At 40.1% G+C, this 8,791-nt stretch overlaps 1 long non-coding RNA gene across 1 annotated transcript; it reads left to right on the top strand.

The window, feature by feature from the left end:
* Positions 1 to 4,357: 4,357 nt before the first annotated feature.
* On the top strand, positions 4,358 to 8,373 carry LOC138975127 (uncharacterized). Its single transcript, XR_011458515.1, has 3 exons — positions 4,358 to 4,636; positions 6,340 to 6,441; positions 7,077 to 8,373. It is a non-coding gene; the product is annotated as an uncharacterized lncRNA (long non-coding RNA).
* The last annotated feature ends 418 nt before the right edge of the window (positions 8,374 to 8,791 follow it).

The following is an 8,791-nucleotide window of genomic DNA, read 5'->3' as shown; positions in this document are numbered from 1 at the left end:
CCACGTATATGTTCGGATAGATTCATTGATCCTTTCAACACCTGATCCAGTGAAACCTTTGCCGGTGTCTAATATAAAAGTAGTCCATGCATTGTGGTGCTCTTGTTCTATTGATCCTAACTGTACCTGCACATTTGAAGAAAAAGATGTATGACCTGGCCAGTAATCAAAATTATACCTCCTGTGGACACCCCATAAATATAGTGTTCCCATGCCATGGTTTTTGTCTTGCTTTTGCCTAAAGTCGGTCTTAAAATCTATATTGAATTCATTGCAGAGACGCTCATACACTTTCATGTTTATCCTATTGTTGAATGGGTTCCAGCTCTTTTCATGCGGCATTGGTGCCTGAAGTTCAGACAAGATTCTCCTGCACTGATAGTAAACGTGAAATGTGTACACACACTTTGTCAGTAAGTTTGAATTATTCATGTGGTCTGCATAGGACACTCCACATCCTGTGGTTGCACAGAATATTGCAAAGTTTAACTGATTCTGATAGAACTGAATTGGGTGAGAGTTCCACATCTTTGGAACACTATCATTTTTGATTGGGGGATTTAGGTAAGAATGGAATGGGTCAGGCACTTTAACGCGAATGGATTCTGTTTCTGTTACAGCAAAGTCCAACTCATGGAAAGAAATAGTCTTTGGATTGTAATATGGTCCAGTTTTGTATTTAACGTCTTTGTTGAATTTATACTGACTCATTTTTGTTGTTGAATAAAAAATGTTTATCACACTAACAAATGTGAAGACTAGTGTGCCAGTTAAACTTGCAACCCCTATCAACAATCAAAATGGAGGAATGAAAGTTGCACTGCATGAAATTATGTACAAGGTTACTTGGTATAATATCAGTAAAAAAAAGGCTAACAACTGGGTTAGAATTAATGGTAAAACACATTCTGTAGAAGATGGTTACTATGACTTCTGCACTTTAGAGAAAGAATTGTTTGCTCCAGTAGGTATTACAGCGAGTTTAAATCATGCAAGTCTCATTGCTACTCTTACTATGCCCAAAACTAGAGAAGTAAACGTTGAGTTTCCAACCAAACTCCTTGATATGCTTGGAATTACAAAAATATACAAGGGAACACGTCCCATTGACATGGATGTTAACAGTGTACTGTTTGTTCACATGAGAGAGCTTAACACATCCTATAATCTGTTTAATGATCAGCGTTCTGATCTGCTTAGGATTCTTCCACCGAGTGATGCCTCTTTTTGTAAAATGCACGTGCCAACATTTAAGACACTTCAGTTCAAGGACTTGGAGGAAGGGTGTCATGAATTCCTACACATTGATCTGAAAAATCAAAGTGGACAACCAGTTGATTGTTTGTTTAACATTACATTGGAAATAGTTCCATAAAATATTGAGTATTAAAATGTCGAGTGGACCTACAATAGCTTATCCTGTTGCATGTTCAACTATAGAGTTGAAAGATTTAGCAGACGCTATCGACTTTGAGAGCAATGCTGAAGTTGGTGCAGTGTATGCATTCGAGTTTACAGACACCGGTTATTACAAGAGAAAGGAAATCGACGATGAAAAGAAACCAAGATTCCTCAAACTAGGTCAAATCCGTGATGTTAATGTACCTGATCCAATTGTCGATGACATATACTACATGTGGAAACATCAGAATAAAAAATGGGTACTTAGTCCTGTTATGAAAAAGATTGACTGGGAAATGAAGTTTGAATTTGTGAGTCCATACACTCTTGTTGGAAAAGACGACACATTCCGTAAGTCAATCAATGCTAAACCACTAATTGTTAGCCTTGTTCCTGCGATTAACAGCAGGGGAGAAGTTGCAGTTAAACCTTTCCATAAGAACAACTATCTCATTCACAGAAAACAAAGTGTTGAAAAGGACGCTGACACCATTGTCGATTTTATACCCAAGCTTCCAATAGGGCAGAATGCAACTATGATATTTGATATAGTTGTCAGGAAAAGGGAAGAAACCACAAACACTGTTCTAATGAGAGGAATAAATCTCAACTGGAGACCATTAAATGTTGAAGAAGTCAGAGTATTTATTGCTGTTCAAAAGGATTCTAACACAATAAAAAAACAGACGTCAAACCAAAATGTTGTTGTTAACGCAGATATAAATAATTTAACAGAAATAAGAAGTATTAATCTTACTTATCTTGATTTGATTGCTTTCTACTATACAGATAAGGTGTTAAGCAATGAACAGCTTCAAAGCTTAGCAGAAACACTGGCCAGTGAGAATTAAGATAAATATTTTATATTTTGCATTAAAAGATGACTAGCAGTGTGAAGCTTTATCCTAATATTGATGAAAGTGCAGCAGAAAGTCAACAATTCAGACTGGCACACATTAGTAATATACAAAAACAACTAGAAGATGAATTAGAAAAATATTCTCGCGCTAGACGTAAGTACTCAACAACTTACAACAGCCTTTCTAATGCCAGCACTGGTTCTACTATCCTTGCATCAGCTGCAGGTGTAACGGGAACAATTCTGTTAGCTACCGGAGTAGGGACTCCAGTTTCTCTAATCCTAGGTGGTGTCGCAGCAGCAGTTGGTGGTTTATCATTTATAGCATCAGCTATAATGAAAAAAATTGTGAAAAAGCTTGAAAAACACGAATCCATTTCCACTCTTGCATCATCAAAATTGTCTAGCCTAAAACTGTCTATCAGTAAAGCACTTGAAGATTCAAAAGTTTCTGACGAAGAATTCAAACAGATACAAACAGACTTTGATGACTACAAAAGTAAGAAAGCAAGTATTCAAACAAAAACACGAGCTGAATATAACAAGCCACTCGATATAGAAGATCTGAAAAAGCAGTTTTTAAAAAAGGGGATTCAAATAGGACGGGAAGAAAAAGTAAAAATAGAATCACTTGTAAAGAGTTAACTATTCGTTTAGACAGTCACATTGCATGTATCAGATATAATTCTAACAGTGAAAGAACACATGAAGTAAAGTTTGTAAATGAGAGAGCGTATTGAGCTTAAGAATGTTGTATAAGAGAAAGGGGGAATGTACGTTCTGGGTTACTGATTCCGACAGACCCGGCATTGGTTCAAAACAACCTTACTTTACTGTATTTTTTTTTGTATGGATTTATGCAGTATTTTTCTGATTTTGTCGCATGTTTCATTTTAGTAAAAGTTTAGTCCAGAAGCCTATTTTGCGTTAATATTTAGGGTCTGTCGGAATCGGTGAGCCAGAACGTACATTCCCCCTTTCTCTGAATGTTTGTAAACCATTGCTACCATTAATTAAATGCTAAATAATCTGCATAAACTAACACATAAATGTGTACTATGCAGCCTTGTATGCCTATATAATTCGTATTTCAACCCCCCCCCCCCCCCCCCCTCTCACTGCAGATCACTGCTTACTCTATTACCCTCGTTAAATAAAAAATTGTTCTTGTTAAAAAAAAAATTAAAAAAGCTCCTGTGGGTCATAGTGGGGAACACAAACACACACTCGTAATCCCTGTTTACTAGTACCCTGTTTTCATGTACAGTACCCTGCTTTCAAGTACCCTAGCGATTTATTTATTTTTATCAGCACTGAATGAAACTGTGGGAGCGCATGAAGGTCAAGTAAGTTGACAGTGCTGGGCAAATTCGTGACTGCCTAGGCTCGTAGGTGGACGAAAGTAACAGATTACTACATGTGAACGTGTTTAAATTTGACAATTTGATATTTTTCTTTGTTCTGTGACGTGCATATATTTGAATAAATTATCATGCTAATTATCAAAAGGAGTTCGCTGATTGGTCAGTTGTGCTGTTTCGTGTGAGACGGATTAGGAGTTGTCTCAAGTTGTCGCAAATTACATTTTTGACCGTTTTTGTTGTTGGTTGAAAATGACGCAATGTTTAGTGCTGACACAAGGTCAATGTTGTGATAAGGGAGACAACAGTTTTATATTATCCGTTTACATGGCACAGGCTGGTTGCCTCCCCTGAATACCATTTTCCCTGGATTTTGGCTGTTTGCTTTAACTTGTATATGTTCTAGTAATGTTTTAACGCATGTGTTATGTTTTTACTAATATTGCTCTGGCATCTAAGGGGTCCACAGTCCGTGTGTACTCTACAAGCCGCCTTAGCCTTCACCGGAACACGACAGCAGGAGTGGAAACTGTACTGTCCATCGAGGTACCCGCACAAGTCACAGTGCACGAGTCAAAATGCAAATTTAAAAAATTAAAAAACACATTTTTTTCTGTACTCTCCAGGCTTCCCTATCTTTCACCGCAACCACAGCAGCAACAGCGTTGAAAAGGTTCCCTTCCATCGTAGCCCCAAACTTCTCCAAAATGTTTTGTACGCGACCATGTCAAACACAAACACTTCTCTTCTCCACAGGTTGCCCTAGCCTTCACCGCCATCACAACGGCGGCGGTGGAGAGTTACTCTTCCATCCGTGTCCCCGGCCTGTCCCCCCGAGATCGCTACGACGCCTACGTGAGGGCTCTACGGCGTCTGACTTCCCGCCGTGCCAGCGGGGCACAGGTGGATGCTGATTTGAACACGTGCAGCCCGCCCTGCGCCACGGGTCAGTGCTGCCTGCAGACCTCAGCCAACGCCCAGGCCACGTGTCAGAGCTTGCGTCTCTCTGGACAGCGTGAGTAGAACATTTTGATAGCCCTTAGATGAGGATGTTTTGAAGAATAGAATAGAATGCATTGCAATACAGTACAATACAATACAGTGCAATACAATACAGTCCAGTACAGTACAGTACAGTACAACCCAATACAATACAATACAAAAAAATACAATACAAACAAAACAATAGGTTACATTGTCCGATTGTGGGCACAAACCAAAATCTGTTATTTATAACAGCTATTGTGTTTTCAGCGTACCAATAGGGTCCGATATTTAGACGTAAAATTCCACTCGTGCAAAAACACGAGTGTACGTGGGAGTCTAAGCCCATGAGCGAAGAAGAAGAAGAAGAGAGAAGAAGACGAGACAAGTATAATGCCGACGAGTCGAAGACGAGTCGCATATCGGACCCTATTGCTACGCTGAAAATACAATAGCGATTATATAGCTGTTCTGACCTTGATTTGTTGTTCCAAACTTACAAAATGATAGTTTTTGCGTCGATGCGTTGATCTCAGGTTTTGATAGCAGACGCCGTTTCTTATGCGCATTAGTTTTGCGCAGACGCCACACTGACTTTGGAAAAAAACTCGATTTGACAACACAGCTGTTAAACAGCTTTTTATTAGTTCATTCGTATACAACAAAAAGAAGTTTGAGTTTTTTTAATTTTGAACCTAGACTACTTATGAAGAAGACCAAAACACAACATCAACGGAAAACTAGAAACAACTGAAGAACTAGGATGCTACAAGGGGAGGAGAAGAGAACAGCTAATCCGTACAACGCGAACAGACGGCAGCGAAGTTTTCAGTTTGGGTGAATGGCATTTATACTTGTCTCGTCATGAAGCGATTTTTTCAACCTCAGTTGTAAACGACTACATGAATGTTAGTGCCATGGGTTGAACATCAATACTTCAGAGGGGAATTGGGGTATTTAGTGTGGAGTTACGAGATAAGAAAAGCCGAATGCGAAGCTATATAATACAGTAGTTGACAGCCTGGATAGCGTGCGTGCCGTATTCACAGAGCGCGCGTGTCTGTATGGTTTACATGGTCAGTGGGACGCATAGTAGGCAAACAGGTGGGATACACACACACACACACACACACACACACACACACACACACACACACGCACGAAGTATCGAACACACACACAAACACACACACACACACACACACACAAACACACACACACACACACACACACGAACACGCGACCTCACAGGCGTCCCGGGGCAGGTAGTCAAAGAAAGTCGGTGATGGATAGGGTGCCCACTGACACAGTTGTGTCGCATGAGTCAGGGGACGATATCCAGGGAAATCAAAAAGTAATCTTAGCAGGATAGCATCCCTTCTCAATCAGTTTTAACGTGGATCATCGGCCTTATGTTTTGTGAACACTTTTTTGTGTGATTGAGGTTTTTAGGGGACTGTGAAAATGTGTTCATTCGTTTCCATAATTTGCGTGGGGATAAGTTTCATTAGGATGGGATTGAGCAAAGGATCATGTGTGTGTGTGTGTGTGTGTGTGTGTGTTTGCGCGCGCGCGCGCGCGTGTGTGTGTGTGTGTGTGTGTATGTACGTGCGCGTGTGCGTGCGCGAGTGTGTGTGTTTTCGTTATTATTCTCGTCTTGAGAGAGCTACCTCTCAACTTTCAAGCAATACAGATTGTGTATCGAAGAAGACATGATTATGTTTTGTTCCACAGGATGCGTAGGGCGGAATCAGTACACCAGTAAGAACCCCAGCAAGACGACAGCCATGCTTCGGGAGTACTGCCCCTGTCACCTTGGCATGGCCTGTTTAATGAGTAAGTCAATACTGTCATTCTGTTGAAAAAGTCGAGTGTTCCAAATTCGAGAATACGTGTGTGTGTGTGTGTGTGTGTGTGTGTGTGTGTGTGTGTGTGTGTGTGTGTGTGTGTCTCTCTCTCTCTCTCTCTCTCTCTCTCTCTCTCTCTCTCTCTCTCTCTCTCTCTCTCATCGTTACCTACATACATGTATATACTGTTTCTTCCCAAAGTTCTTTCGCTCAGAGAATGCATTTCTTTTTTCTCTCCCTATTATCTTCGTATATGTACGATTTGAATGTTTACTTCTTTATTAGGCTTGATTTGTTTGACACACAAAAGCGGATTTATTTGTTCGTGTTCTTTATCATAAGTGACCTTCCACCACGGAATGAGTCGCATGTCTCCTTTTCATGATTTTCATATTTTTACATTTTCCTAATGAGTTTTTTTTATTCTCTATCCAGTGGTGAAAACCGTTTTAGAAAAGGGTGAACACTTTTCGAGTTATAAGCCTGTGACTGTGGTGACCCGCACACTGTTACTAGACACCCCCCGGACTTATATTATGCCCAGCGCAGAACCGCGTGAGGTGACATGCGACTCATTTCGTGGTGGAGGGTCACAAATTTGTTAATGTCTGTGCTGTGTTTCAGGCCCTACGGCTTCCTATGGTGCCTGTTCCTTCTTCAAGAAATGAAGAAGTTGTACACAAAGATTGGTTTCGCGAGGTGCCTTGTTGACAACAATAACTACTGAAATTGTGCATGGATAACTTCCTAACTTACTGGGCTGGAAAGAAGTACACGTTTGTTTCGTTTGTGAATATTTTCTGAAGGTAGCTAGTAAGAACAAGAAAAGTGCAATGTTTTGAGAGGAAACACAGAAGCATGCAGTGAACATGTCAATACTCGTCATCTTCACATACACAAAAGGCTGACCCACGAACACACACGAACATTCTCTTTCTCTCTCTCTCTCTCTCTCTCTCTCTCTCTCTCTCTCTCTCTCTCTCTCTCTCTCTCTCTCTCTCTCTCTCTCTCTCTCTCTCTCTCTCTCTCTCTCTCTCTCAGATCTCATATCAATAATATTTGCAAAAAGCTCTCCAAAAATCTGTATCTTTTATCCAGATTAAAACCCTTTGTAGAAGCGGAAGGTCTAAAAATGTTTTTTGTGGCACACTGCCAATCTTTTATCAATTATGCTTCTACTGTATGGTGCGGTGCGAGCGAAAATCTGCTTAAAAAATTAAATTCCCTGCACAGAAGAGGGGCAAAGCTAATTGTTAATAACCCGTACCTGTCAACGTCAGAAAAGCTTAAAGCTGCTAGCTTACTTTCACTGCAGGAGCAGTTTGACTATAACATTGCAGTGTTAATGTACAAGGCACTCCATGGGCTAGCACCACCATACTTGAATGCATTCATAACCGAGGCTCCTGAGAGATACGGATCAGATAAATATCTACTACCAAGGACCCGTGTAGATCTATATAAAACTAGTTTTGCCTTTGCTGGGCCGTCAAGATGGAACTCTCTTCCTTCGAATGTTAAAACTAGCAAATCTGTAAATATGTTTAAATCTTCTTTAAAAAAACATCTAAACTGTTCTCTGTAAGTACACACCCGCGGTGACATAATCATGTGAATCTTACAGTTCTGTCTAATGTATACTATATTAATATTACTATATAATTATATCGTCATATTACATATTCATAGCATATAGTATTCATATTGTTTTACTTCGTATATTAGATTTTGTGTTTCGTGTTGCCATGGAGCTTTATGCTTATTTACTGTACATTTACATGCTATGCCTATATGAATTCATTATATTATGTTGGTTATATGCGTGCGGATGTGTTAGTGTGAATGTAAAGGGCACGTTGTAAGATTAGGCCCTTGGCTTAAAATGTTTACCTTTATGTCAATAAAATGTTCTAAGTCTAAATCTAAGTCTCTCTCTCTCTCTCTCTCTCTCGCTCTCTCTCTCTCTCTCTCTCTCTCTCTCTCTCTCTCTCTCTCTCACACACACACACACACAAACACACATACACACACACACACACAAACACACCACACATGCACACAAACACACTCACACAAACACAAACACACACACACACACACACACACACACACACACTTGCACGAAATCACACACACACATACACACACACACACACACACACACGCGCGCGCGCGCGCGCGCGCTAACTTACTTCAGTTAACTGGACAAAACATCGTGCGGTTCATACCTTCATGTTACTAGACATGGCAGTTGCGTGAACTCGTGTATATGTTGAACTGTGCATTTATTATTCATACTTTGCATAGATGATGAGCAAAAGAAATGTGTGATATGTAAA

The sequence above is a fragment of the Littorina saxatilis genome, linkage group LG9 (genome assembly GCF_037325665.1).
Source record: "Littorina saxatilis isolate snail1 linkage group LG9, US_GU_Lsax_2.0, whole genome shotgun sequence".
NCBI classification, from domain to species: domain Eukaryota; kingdom Metazoa; phylum Mollusca; class Gastropoda; order Littorinimorpha; family Littorinidae; genus Littorina; species Littorina saxatilis.
Note: the sequence above shows the minus strand (reverse complement) of the source record. Positions and strands in the feature narration are given on the sequence as shown.